At 37.9% G+C, this 14,601-nt stretch overlaps 1 long non-coding RNA gene across 6 annotated transcripts in view; it reads right to left on the bottom strand.

Moving 5' to 3' along the window:
• The window catches only part of LOC110361464 (uncharacterized), a 65,855-nt gene that overhangs the window by 25,108 nt on the left and 26,146 nt on the right, over nucleotides 1–14,601 (bottom strand). For 2 of the 6 annotated variants that reach the window (XR_010468833.1, XR_010468830.1), the window contains exon 8: nucleotides 12,212–12,306. The exons of the other annotated variants lie outside the window; for them this stretch is intronic. This is a non-coding gene — a long non-coding RNA (uncharacterized LOC110361464). The remainder of the gene's footprint in view (nucleotides 1–12,211; nucleotides 12,307–14,601) is intronic. 6 annotated transcript variants of the gene reach the window in all.

Genomic DNA, 14,601 nt, shown 5'->3' with positions numbered 1-14,601 from the left:
GGCAAACAGCTTCCAGGTATTGCTAACAGTCATTCAGTTCCCACATTGAAAGTTTACTTCTTTGTTGGACACAACTAGAAGCTTTTCCTCCACAGAACTGGAAAGAACTATAATTTACATACCTCTTAGGGGTTTATTAAAACAAACTTTGAAACTTGTTTGATTTTTCTTATAATGCCAACACAGCCTTAGTACCTAATAATGTTATTAGCATGGCTCCATTCTCCTTAAGCTTCCCCTTTTACTCTCATCTGATCCTCCCTGAAGCTAGTAGATATGTTTGTTACCTAAAAGCTATACTCCTCAAATATTTTTGGAAAATCTGGGAAATACATTAACACTAATTAACTCTGCATTTATGTACATTTTTCCCACTTGCATCTGGACAGAGATATCCTTTCTGGTCAGCAGATAAGAGCCTTAGCTGGTACACTCATGTTTCCTGGAACCTGATGGCCATTTCTGCTGCCTTTGCAGTCACACAAACATAAACTGACTTTTACACGTTTCTGGACAAAAGCTGGTGGCTATAATGCCCCTCATTATCATCAACAGAGGTGTCTGGTCACCAGAGCTGGCACTTAAATAAAAACACAAAATGCTCGCATGACCTGTGGATGAACAGCTTCCCTCACAATCTCCCAGTTTGCATTTAAAGGGAGGAGAAAGAAGATTAAAAAAAAAAATACCCTTTGGAGTAGTTTGATCCTTCTTTCTTAACAGCTAAGGGTTTCTGGAAATTGCCCAAGAACATAAGTAGGACCTTCTCATGAAACTCAGGTTTCTGAAGTTTCTCAAAATTCAGTTTCCTTAGAGGTCATGGGATCAACAGGTACTTTTTTCTATCTGAAAACAGAGCTCAGTGGAATTATACAGAAAGAAATAAACGCAAACTGCAAGTCTTTGCCTGCTTTCCCCTCAATGTCACAGCCCAACACATTCTTCCAACTCATGTCTTTCCATATTAAGTGTGCTACGAAGAATCCTTTTGGGCACAGCATATATTTTCAGCATTCATCCACCAGCCAGGCAAAATGTATCCAAATGCTCAAGGCATAAGTGTACTTAGAAGGAAAAAGCTATTGCTGTCACTTGGCTCTAAGGAAAAAGATACACACCTTTGAGGAACACGTCCTTTTATCTCCACTGGAAATTAAAAAAAGAGTATAGTGTAAAGAGATGCTTTTCCAGCAGCAAGTCTGTTATGCATTTTGTTAAATCAGTTTCAGAAACAAAAATTTTAGTACGCAAATCTCCATATTTCTGCTGTATTCTTGACACTCGTTGGTCAGCATTGTCTTCTGGTGAAAGGCTATTACAGGTATGCTGTTGTCAGTGGAAAAATATGACCTGGATTACTTCACATTTCAGCACCTACTTCCACTTTCTGGGATTAGATTTAGGAAGTTGAATTTGTGGATTAGTTACAAAACTCAGTGACCTGTTTTCTTAGACAGCATCTTCACAGAAGGATTATGTAGAAAAGATCAAAACCCAATGAACTAGTTGATCCATTAAGAAGAGGTGTGCCTATAAAGGAACTACCAATGAAAAGAAGTACAGCAAGAGATTAACATTTCCTGGAACTCAACACCAGAGTGGATGGCTGTTAGCCAGAAAAGTTGTTAATGACCAGTAGAAAAAAATGGGTGTCAAAAAAGAAACCTGAAAAGTAAAAGAGACTATGCAGTCCAGTTTTCTGATGGTCTAACTGTTGCCCTTCCTCACCAAATGAGAAGCATCAGTAGAAATATTTTACAGCTCAAACTCACATGGCCTTAGATGGGAGATACATACTGGCTGATGAAAATTCATGTATGAACATGGTATGCAGGATGATGTCAGCGTTATGCAATATGACTAAGCATGGCACTACAAGGTTTGATGATGCTGAAACAGAGACAAATTGAGCATAATTATTTTGGGCTTTCACATTAAGTGAAGGATTTTTCCAATAATGGCACACAATTATTTTGATGACATTTTCTTTTTAGTGCCAGTTGTGTTCTGAAGCACACAAATGCCACCTAAACAAACCTTGCAGTGTTGATGGAAGTAAAATTGTGTCACCAATGAAACCATTGTGGATTTGAAAGACTTAATGTACACCAGATTAAACAGGTAGTTATGCATGTATTCTAATAAACATTAAATGGAGAACGACATTCCTTTGGATTAGAAAACATCTCCCACTGATCCCTGTCTTGTTCTTATGCTCCATATTCAACTGTGTGATTTTGTCCTCTCTTCATAAGCATCCAGTGCTGGTCAGTGTTGCAGACAGGACTATAGGTTAAATGTGCCTTTGATTAGAATTAGAAATCTATTAAATTTTTCAATACCATAATTTAGCCAAATACCTTTGGGGTTAAACAGCTGGAAACACCATTGGCATTTATCAGTTGAGGAATTACTTACAATGAGTAAAACTTATAGAATTTCCTTGAATACCTGAGAGCTTGTATTGCATTTTTGAAGTTATTTTTCAAAAGTATGCTATGTAATATTCACATTCCTTTAGGTCTTACTAAAATTCACTTTTGCTGAAAAAAAGAATTAGGACCACTTAAATGCTTTATAAATTACACAACATAAATTGCCTTGTACCTGCCAATTTCAGGGTTAAAGTAAAAAGGTAAATCTAAGTAATAGTGAGGTCATCTAAACATTTGTATATATGTACCATATTTTTGGAGACCAATACTAATAACTGCCAGGCAGTAGAATCTTAATGGCAGCCAACATATAGTTGCTGAGCAACTAGAAGAACAGTAAGACAAAATATTTTTGATATGGAGACAGCTCCTACAAATGTAATTTCCTTGGCTTGACTGTTACAGAATGATGTCACCAATATTTTAAGATAACACTTTATAATTTTTTTTATTAATGTTGCCTTTTCTTTCTTAGAGAGGCCTCACCATTTTCTCCAAATACCTGCTTTTTCAAAAATATTCATTGAAACATTCCACATACTTCATATTCCCTGCGGCTGCCTATTTAAAATCTGAAATTTAGGCTCTGATATTCTTCTTGATCAAAGCACCAAATGTTATTAGGTTTGATCACTGACTGAAACAATCAAACACTTACAAGTTCAAATTTCTGTTACAGAGTTTCTTACTGATAGCACATTTAATCTTCACAGTCTGCGGTAAACCTAAACTCCACTTGAAATAAGCTTTTATTCACCTGCTCATGTGAATATTTACAGAAAGCAAATACAACAGACACACAAGTGCTGACATTCAGTAATGAACGTTCACTACAGGAACCTATAATGAACCTTGTGATGACCAAACACAGCCAGGAAAACCTATTTTGGAATTTAAACGAATGTTTAATTCACCTTTTTTTTAGACCTCTCTCAGAATCCTGAATTGGTATAAAGTGATGAAGCCCTACTAGTACAAACACTTGTGGTTGTTTGCATCACCACAGCTAAGCAAGGAGAACTTAGACATTTCAAACACAAGAACAATTTTTTTCTATGGACTATCTTGTGTCGTCTACGTATGTCAGCTATTCAACACTGGAGACTACAGTGTCTGGCTGTCAGCCAACACCACTATGCATGAATATCCAAGACTAAGACAAACATCTGCTCATAGCCATGTCATTCAAGTTACATGGTAACTAAATAAAAAGAGGTCTAAAACAGTGCATTATATTCCCAGGCATGATTACATAACTGAAGAAAAAAAAAAAAGAAGCTTCTACTGAAATATTAGCATACTTAAATGTGAGAGCCTTCCTATCTCCTTGAAAAATATATTTACTGTACTGCCCCTGAGTGCAGTCCTGGGCACCAGCAGAACAAGGCTACAATGAAGTGCTTGGGTTTCCCAAATGTCAAGCCAACTGCAGCACTGTAACTAGAACCAGCTGTTTCAGGAAGATTTTTCATAATGCTGAAAGAATATACACATAATCACATGAAAATATATAAATGTAAGCATGTGTTTGAAAACAACTTCAAAGATCTCTATAACATTGGTAGGTAAATGTATCTAATAAATTGCTTATGTTACATAGTTTACATTAGATTCATAAAAAAATACTTCATTTTTACTCACAGAGATACAAAATAGTTCAGGTACTGTAGTATCACAGTTTTTCAAACATTTTGGTGAAAATAAGATTTTTACATTAGGAATTAATAAATATTATTTCAGTGCGTATTCTTCAGAGGGAGATGTTAGCCAAGTAAGCATTAACAAAAAAAAAAAGCTAAAATGAATTGTGGTTATTATTTTATTTATGGCCTCCTACTATGCTTGGTTGCAATTACATGTACGAATGTTAGATATCTGTTGACATACATATTAGTGTGTGATAAGAAGCATAAAGTATTCATTAAATCCATGAAAATGGAGAAGAAATAAAATTTACTTGCCAATATCCATTTAGAAGTCTATTGTTTTTGTAACTTGCCAAGAAGATACACAGTTACAGATGTATTCTGCCTCAGAGATGTTATGGATGACTGCAAGTCTGGTAAATAGAGGGGGTTAGTGAAAAACAAAGATTTATCCTTCTTTTTTCCAGAAGTTTGACTTTCCCTAGAAAACTAATCCTTTTCCAACTTTCAGCCAAAATAATTCTTTTTTATATTCAGTAGTTTAAATTAGTAGTTTTCATTATTTTAGAAGAAGCCATAAATTTCCAAGCTTTCCCAACAGTACTTCTAGTATAAATGTTTCAAAAAGACTGTTCAGTCTTTTATGGATGAGACAAACTGCCAAAAGGAAACACTATCTCTAATTGCTAGAGAAATAGTCTTGATAATATAAAATAAGAAACTCTCTCTACAATATGTCCACAATACCTTTGTACCCGATTCAAAAAATCTTGTCTCAGGCTGCAATTTTTATTTGACATTTCATGCCTTTTCTCTGTCAATTCAAGATTAATAAAGTATCCTTCATAATTTTTTCAATGTCAAAACCACAACCAAACTTAATATACTGCACAGAGCAAGAACCCTGTAAATCTAAATGACATAGTATATAGCATCATTTTTCCTGTTAACGTTTTTATATAGATCTAGGGTAGAAGACAGGTGTCGTGAGCTTACACTTCATCCAACCTCTGTGGAGACAGGCCTCAAGGCTTTTATTAGTCAGTAACACTGACATAATTCCTATGCTGTAATAACTGTAGCTTACTGCTTTTAACATACAACAGCCTTTGTTCTGAAGGGATTACTGTCTTTACTGGCCCTATGCCTTAGCAAACACCCAAGGCATCCAATACTTCTTTAAAATGCACTGTTGAACATGTCTTATTGCCAGAAAGTGGATTCTTCCTTCTCATATTTAAAACATCTATGCACATTTTGTGCATACTTACATCCCATGTAAATAGTGTTACATCCTCCTTACCATACAAGTCTCAGACAGAAAGTATATCCCAGCACTGCTCCAAATAATCCATGAACAGTATGTTATACCAACAAATATTTTATTAAGCTATACTTCCTCAACTGTAAAGCTAACTCAGAAAAGAAAGACTCCATATTGTGTATATAATTTATGGTAAAACATTTATTATACTTTTTTAATTTAAACACCTAGTATATATTTCAACATCTGTAAAACTGTAATGTTTTTAAAAGCAATAAAGTACTTTGATTTTCATAGACATCTTAGTACTGCACCTAAATACATCAAAACCAAATAGAATCATAGAATGGTTTGGGTTGGAACCAGATAGGCTGTGGAGTCTCCTTCTCATCCTGGAGACATTCAAAATCTGTCTGGACACATTCCTGTGCAATATATTCCAGGTGTACCTGCTTTAGCAGAGAGGTTGGACTAGATGACCTCCAGAGGTCACTTCTAACCCTAACTATTCTGTAACTCCGTGATTGTGTAAGGGACCTTAAAGATTATCTAGTTCCAACTCCATGGGCAGGGACACCTTCCACTATATCAGGTTGCTCAAAGCCCCATCCAACCTAGCCTTGAACACTTCCAGGGATGGAGCATCCACAACTTCTCTGGGCACCCTGTTCCTGTGTCTCATCACCCTCACAGTAAAGAATTACTTCCTTATATCTAATCTAAATCTACCCTCTTTCAGTTTAAAGACATTACCCCTTGTCCTATCACTGCACACCCTTGTAAAAAGTTCCTCTCCAGCTTTCTGTAGGCCCCCTTTAGGTACTGGAAGATTGCCATAAGGTCTCCCAGAGCCTTCTCCAGGCTTAATAACCCCAGCTCTCTCAGCCTGTCCTCATAGGAGAGGTGCTCCAGCCCTCTGATCATCTTCGTCCACTCCCCTCTTGCTTCAGGCCTAGAGTTGGACACAGGACTCCAGGTGAAGGTCACAAGAGCAAAGGAAGAATCACTTCCCTCAACCTGCTGGTCATGCTGCTTTTGATGCAGCCCAAGATACAGCTGGCTTTCTGGGCTGCTCATGCACCTTGCCAGGTCAAGTTGAGCTTCTCATCAACCAGCAGCCACAAGTCTTTCTCCTCAGGGCTGCTCTCAAGTCATTCTCCACCCAGTCTGTATTTGTGCTTAGGATTGCCCTGACCTATGCGCAGGGCCTTGCACTTGGCCTTGTTGAACTTCATAAGGTTTTTATGGGCCAAGCTCTTCAGCCTGTCAAGGTCCCACTGCATGGTGTGCTCTCACTCCAGTGTATTGACCACAACATACAGGTTGGTGTTCACATATTAGCTTTTTAGTTTTTCCCAGATAAATTGCCTACAGTCTACCAGCAAGTGTCACTTCAGTTTCATGTCTATCCTCTTTCAAGATCATATGGCTTACAAGACAGAGGCATGATCTAATACGCCTTTCCTACATTTAACTGTCATTTTTTGAGGCAATTTAAGCTGTCTGCAGGTTCGGGAATTTTACAGATTTTTCTTTTAATAAATGTGAGTCTTTGGTTGTTCAATGTCAATAGAAAATTAAAACTATGAAAATACTGTGGGTGTGATAGATGCATAGAAATGGTATCTTCTCAAAAGTTCTCAAGAAATAACATTGAAATCTTAACAATAATAAAAGGGTGTTTGAAGATTTTGATGCTTATTGGAAACTACTTGACACACTGGGTTTCTTCTAATCCTAGCTCATGCTCAGATATAAGATTTTAAGAAGTAGTTGGGCCTTTCAGCTATGTAGTCAACTACTGCAGTGATTTGAATCCTCAATATATTCCTATAACAGGACCTTTTACTATCTGAGCACCAGGAATCATCCCTTAACAATGTTTACTTGATAAACTCTGAGTTAAAATACAAGTTTATGGTCAGTAATAAAATACCGCTGTATGTTTAACTCATCCTCTTAATATGCCTGGTGTGTATATTATCCACACAGTTGTATAGATCAGAAACTTGGGATACAGGCAGGTTAAATAATTTCTCCATCTGTTCTCTATGTCCTTTGGAGCATAACCTAAATGTGGACATGTGGAAAAGTTCAAGTAAAATGCTAGTTCCACAAAAAGCAAGAGATTTTTTGGTCTTTGTTTTAGTGGCAACAAAATCTTATTCTCGATTTGTAAGAAATTTCCTGATATTAAGAAAAAAAAAAAAGTCTAGTGGCCTTCCTAATCACAATTCCACTGGGCGAAAGACAGGTGCAACCCAACTTATGGTAGTGAGCAGGTTGATACAATCTCATTTTTTTCTACTGCAATGCTAGATTTTTGGGGTGGGTGGACATCGAACAGCCTCAGAATTCACTCATAAGACATCTTTTCAGGATGTAAAAAAGTATGACATTTAGCAAGACTCAGACAATGGTTCAGGGTGGCACACAACTTGCCTGAAAATTAATAATTTATAGGATGCTCTTTTAGTTTTGTCCAGAATATAAATGAACACACCCATGTCATACTTGCACTGTTTTTTCTCATTTGCAATAAAATGGTGTTTAGTGACTCTAAATTCAAAAGTTCCTCTCTCCTGTTTAACCTATTATCTCGGGTAATACAATCATGTGGAGTACTTGGTAAATCACTTTTCAATCATCAATCATCCCTAAATAGTGCTCCCTCATATTAAATCAAGAGGCTAGGAGAGATTCCCCCTTTTCTCTGTCTCAAAGATAGCAGCAGTCAATAAAGCTGTCCACTTCAAATACAAGATTTATAGCTGTCAGGTTTTTCATAGCATCTACTCCAAGCTTCTAAATGCAATATTCATACTGGTAGCAAACAAGTAACAACCACCTGTAGAAACACCTAATGGGATTTTCTGTGCCTAACAGAAGCCTGAATCCTATCCAGGTGCCAGCTAATTGACCCGCAGAGGAAGCATTTCATTGTGTGCAGCCAAGCAGCCCTGTTTACATAAATCAATACAGAAAAGAGAGTTTGGGAGTTTTTAAGCAGAGGTCAGGGTTAATCTGCAAATGTGTTTTATCCCTTGAAGGATTTATATTAATACAGTTTTGTCTCTGATGGTGCTGATTTGAAGCTTACATTATAACAGAAAATCTTCCCTCTGGTGCTTTTTCTCTCTTTTTCTTTTTTTATCTTAAATACTCAGCTGAAGCCACTTGACCTCATACCACCCAACAGGAGAGCAAGGAGAACTTCCTAGCAAATCTTTAAGTAAAACCCACATACCTTTTTAATAAGCAATCAGTTATACTTCTTAGAGAATAGAGTTCCTGTAACGAAAAAAAAATTCCCTATTTATTTCCTTCCTGAGTTGATTTTGTGTGCATGTCTGTATGTAGGTTTTTTGTTGGGTTTTTTTTTTGTTTATTTGTTTGGTTTTTTTTACTGTAACTTTGTCTAATGTTGTTTTATAGCAAGGAAAAAACAGAAAATGTTCTGATATAAAGATACGGTCCAATAGGACAGTCCTTAACAGAATTCAGACACATCTCAAAATCCCAAAGAACAAAACAAGAATCTGGCTGATGTCCAAGATACAGAATTTTGTGGGGTAGAATGGAATTACAATTTCAATATGAACCCAGTAGACAGACCATCCATTTTAAGGGTATCAGATGATGGCTGTTACAGTTGGAAATGCCAACATAAAATGAGGCAGGAGACCACTGTTTCAATTAAGCACCCCATCATTGTAAATATGGTCCTGAAAAGGGGGGTTTGCTTCCTACTAGAGAATATTTTAATATCCAGGGCTCCCTCCTCGGAGGACTGCATCCCAAGCTGCCAGTCTGGCTCCACGTAACTGCTCTGGAGCTCTGCTGTCCTGCAGTAACAGCCATGCCAATACAGGCAGATCCTCCTCCAAACTCTGCCCCAGCAAGGACTATGGACAGGCTATGGCTCCTGAACCTACAGCATCCTGGGCAAGCCAAGAAGGTAGCAGGAGTGGTCAGAGCAGAAAGACTGAAACCTTCTTTCACAGCAAGAACCTGCTATACACAAAAGACCATATTTTGTCATTGACCACATAACTATTCAGTCTGTTCTAACATTGAAAAAGACTATACCCTGCACTGTTTCATAAATTCACCCATTTTATATGAACACACAAAAAAAGAAAAGCATGTATGATTTTGGATGTATCCCTTTTTCAACGCACCATAGTATACCAAGACTGTTACTCCAAGATAAATGAAGTATCACTGCTCACTCACTGTACAAGTCACCTCAGTTTGACATGATTTCAGCCAGTCATGTCTTCTGCCCGTAAGCTGACATTAATGCCCTCCCTTATGATGACATTTATGGTTTCCATTATTTTTTGCAGCACTCCATTGATTTTGAGATCTATAGCACCTACATGAATTGTCCTTCAAAGCTCTGTCATTATTTCTGCTTGTACAATAGGTGAGGCATGCCCAATGATTCAGGATCAAACGTAACCAACTTAATAGCTGCCTGAGTGCTAAAAAAGTAAATGTACTCCTCTCAGCTGATATTCAACTTCCTGAAAATTTTAAGAATACTGACATTTTAATGAATAATAAATGTAAATGATGACCATAATATTGATCATTTTTATTTCTCACTGCTAAATACCTCAGGCTTGCAATGGCCTTACAAACCAACTGTATAATGTTGAAAACATAAAAACATAAGCCTTCATGTAGGAGTAACCAGAGAAAAAAAAAAAAAAAACAGCATATGAAAAGTGGTGTTCAGAACTGAAATGAACCAAAGTCAACTTAAGGCAAGCCAGTCCTCATTGCTGTCCAAAAAGGCAAACAAGACCTTGCTAAAGCCATTTCTCAATATGGGCTTGTGCTTGCTGCTCCCCAGCATCTGTGATTACACTGGTTAGAATAATGGAATCATAGAACCATTTTGTTTGGAAAAGATATTTAAGATCATTGAGTCCAACTGTCAACCTAACACTATCAAGTCCACCTCTAAATCATGTCCCTAAGAACCTTATTTACGTATCTTTTAAACACCTCCAAGGATGATGACTCAAGCCCAGGTTTCTGCTGCTTAGGGCTGGACATGGAATCCCTTTGGTGGTGAAGATAAGTACAACAGCAAAGACCAACACAAAGGCTTTCAGTTTAGGCTTTGTGGACACCTGAGCCCACCTAAGTACGAAAACAGATAGTTTCCAGAGGACAGTCTTCTGAAATACTTCAGCTACACCAATAGCTTTGGTAGCACATAACACCCAGTAGCTCATAAAAACATGTTCTCTTTCTTCAGTATTGATGGCTAAACTGAAGGTCTACAGTTGCAGGGCTGCTTATAATTGCCAAAACTGGACTTAATGGTAATTGGGTGGTTCACAGCAGACCTTTGTTGGGTGTCCTGCTGCAGGCTGTCCCCCAAAGGTGTTGTTTCTATAGTACCAGCAGAGTTCAAAATAACCCTACGCTATGACATTCTCCAAAAATAGAGGGATTTCATAGAAAAACAGACCAGGCCTTTACATCCTAGCAGATAGGGTCATGATTCTTCCTGGAGTTTCTGTTTTCTGTAATTTAAAGATAGATTTATTTGTCCTTAGACTAGTCACACTGTAAATCTATTCTTCTGGAAACTAACTCCTTTGATAAATCTTGACTTCCATGTGTGGTTTCTCTCAGATTGAGCCTGATATACTCTCAATCTAATAATTAGTGTGATGACGTCAGTTATCCCTCTCAGAAAAAGGTGGTTCAAAAACAAAGTTTCATGAAACACTTCATACATCTTTAATACCATAAACGTTTTGCTGTTCCATTTGGTCTTGCCATATTTTTGTCACTGTATAATGACACCACCCACCACCAAGAAGAGTGTTGTATTTGCACATGCAGGCAGGTAAGATGGCTGCTGCCAAGGGCAGCTGAGCTGTATTCGACTTCCTTCCCCAGCCTTCCCCTACTTTGTGCTTCCAGAGAAGAGCCAAGCATTTAAAATGCTCTCATAAGTAGGACAGAAAAGAAAAAAAAAAAAAGCCTTCTAACTGAAACAACTGATAATGGCTAATTTCCATAATTACAATGGCTCTCTCTAAATGAACCCATCGCAGGGCTTTTGTAAGCCCATTCCTTTCAGTACATGCCATAAAGCTATCTACATACTTCCACTCCTTTATTTCAGAAACAATGTTTATCAAATTGCAATGTCAGGCCTAAGTTTGGGCTGTGTATCTCTAACAAAACATTGGTTTTCTTAAGGTAGCCCAGCAAGGCTGCTCTGTTTGCCAGCACTTGCTGTCGTGCTCCACAGAGAGAAAGGGGATTCTGTCATTTGTGCTGCTGCACTGATGAAGTGTTTGCTGGAAAACACCAGTAGGCTCTCCAGAAACATGACACAGCAAGATAAAGCTTATACAAACTGAGAAGCATAAACACAGCCTCCTTGTGTTAATCCTGTAAAAGCACATGTCTGTGACAAGAGGAGGCAGCACCATACAGCACTGTGGTCTGTGGTTTTCTGCTGCAGTTTTTAACTCCTGAAGGGACAGGACATAAATGCAGGTGTGTCTCCTGCTGGTAAGTCCTTACTTCCATGCAAGGTTATGCTTCTTTGTAAGTCAGTTAGCATCCATAGGAACTAGACCAGTTAAGACTCACTTTCAACATACACAGAAAATAACACCACATCCATTATGTTAGCGATCAAAGCTATACAAGATTGTAGATTGTTTCAAAGATCAAAGACAGATTGTCAGACTTCATTACAAGAGGAAAAAAGGCACTCTGACTTCAAAAGACATTGCATTGTCCTTTGTTTCCTCCTCAAAAATAATTTTCAAGAAGATGGTAAGTCACCTCAGAGAAACCTAAATTAACAAGACTTTTGACAGTACCTTATAGCTCTTTCTGCAGTTTGATCTCCTCATTCTTTTTCCTCCTTTATGTCCAGAATGAGTGCAAACTGACTGTTTGGCCTGTTGTCTTAACCCTGGGGCACATTAAGGAAGAAAATTTTAGCACTTTATCAGTCTGCAAGTCACCTAAAATTGCTCCCCAATGTTCTCCTGATTGCTTTGTATTGCTCTCTGCAATATTAAGAATGTTTGCAAAAGACTACTTGAAAATATGTTTAATTAGATTTCTCAGTTTCCTGACTGAAGCAATACTTTCAGTCACATTCACAGAACAAGTTACACTAATTGTGAATAAAAATAGCATCAGGATTAGAAGACTTTGATGCTGCTTGAGCTGTAATTCATATGGTTACCTTTTTGGAGTGTAGTTTCATGAAAGCACTCATATTTTCATGGCTGTTTAAAGTGGTTTTAAACTATTACATGAAGGAATTTTCAGAATTACCCACACAGCAAAAACTCAGCCAGCCACACAAAGATTCAAACTTGAGTACATCCATTCATATGTGAGAGCTAACAATAGTAAATCAATATTACCAGTTTGAATTTGCTTTTTCTATATCAAGGGCTATTTTACCTTACCAATGATGACTCCATCGACAGCACCCATAGCTTACCATAAATAAGCTAACAGAGCTAATTAATCAACAGCACTGAGAGGTTCATTCAGTCTAGAGCAGAACAAAGAGAAAGTGTGGATCTTCATGTGATTTACCTTCTCTATAACTAGCACTCATACGGATATCACTGAACAAGTGTGACTACCAGTTGCCTCTGGGAACAAGTTTTTCATTTAAGAAATTGCTCGTGAACAGGTTTTTCACTATCATCAAACATGGAGCTAAAATATTTAATGGTCAAGATGCTGATTAACCACCTCTTGGGCTCTTGCCTCATAAGTATTGATCACTCTTCCAGCTGAAGCTGCACTGCGGTTTGAGAAATGTAAATGTTATGAGAAACACTAAGACAAAAAGCAACCACTACACAGGCTGTGCTGGACAGGCTCTGCAGCAACCAAGTCCTTAATCAGCAATGCCAATATCTGAAATGGTGTTAATATGCTGTAAAGTGGTACTTAATAACAAACCAATATGTTCACAAATGCTCAGAGTAGATAAGAAAAATTAAGAAAGCACTCATGCAGGCTGCTTTGTACTGTTTCTTTCTCTTTCCTTTTCTTCAAATGTTTCCTTCTACTTTGCATTTTAAAACTCTGTTTTTTCTCAGAAATAAAAACTGGATTGGAGTGAGGGTATGTCCCCTCAACTCATGAGAGTAAACACACTTCTTAAAAGGAGTATTTTGTTGCATAATCTTTTAACCTACATGGATCAACCTAAATCTGGGTCCTAGTGACTCCATATTCAGTTCTTTAGTAGTTTCTCCCATGTCAATCACTGAGGCATCATCTAAAAGCTGAGAGGCATAAACTAATTAGCAAAGCTAATAACAAATTGCCAAAATGGAAAAATACAAACAACCGCTGAACAGAGATGCTTGGTCTTTGACTGCTTTTTGCCTTCTTTCCACCATACCCTGATTCGTTTGCTCTCTAATTTTCTCATGGAGATACAGACATACATACTTATATAGATATAAACAGCATATATGAACATATATACACACATATACATTTGTATAGATGCCACCACATATGCTCCATATAGAGAGAGATATAGATATAAAAAGACTGTTCTCTTCAGGGTTCTCTTTAAAGGGTTTTTGCTTAAAATGCATCTTATCTGTGGAGGCTCATAGAATCACAGAATCATTCCAGTTGGAAGAGACCCTCAGGATCATCGAGACCAAGCATAACTTTACTCCAGCACCAAACCATGTCCCTAAGAACATCATCTAAACACTTTATAAACACCTCCAGGGATGGTGACTCCACCACTGCCCAGGGCAGCCTGTTCCAATGCCTGACAGCCCATTCTGTGAAGAATTTTTTCCTAATATCCAATCTAAACCTCCTCTGGCACAACTTGAGGTCACTTCCTCTTGTCCTATCACTTGCTACTTGGGAGAAGAGACAAACACCCTCCATGCTACAATCTCCTTTCAGGTAGTTGTAGCAAGCTATAAGGTCTCCCCTCAGTCTCCTTTTCTCCAGAGTAAACAGCCCCAGTTCCCTCAGCAGCTCCTCATCAGACTCATGCTCCAGGCCTCTCACCAGCTTTGTCACCTCCTCTGCACTCTCTGTAGTATTTCAATGTCCTTCTTATGATGAAGGGCCCAAAACTGAACACAGTATCTGAGGTGCAGCCTCACCAGTGCCAAGTACAGTGGCACAATCACTTCTCTAGTCCTGCTGGTCACACTATTCGTGACACAAGCCAGGCCACCTGGGCACACTGCTGGCTCAT

Source organism: Columba livia, chromosome Z (genome assembly GCF_036013475.1).
Source record: "Columba livia isolate bColLiv1 breed racing homer chromosome Z, bColLiv1.pat.W.v2, whole genome shotgun sequence".
Taxonomy (NCBI): Eukaryota; Metazoa; Chordata; class Aves; order Columbiformes; family Columbidae; genus Columba; species Columba livia.
Note: the sequence above shows the minus strand (reverse complement) of the source record. Positions and strands in the feature narration are given on the sequence as shown.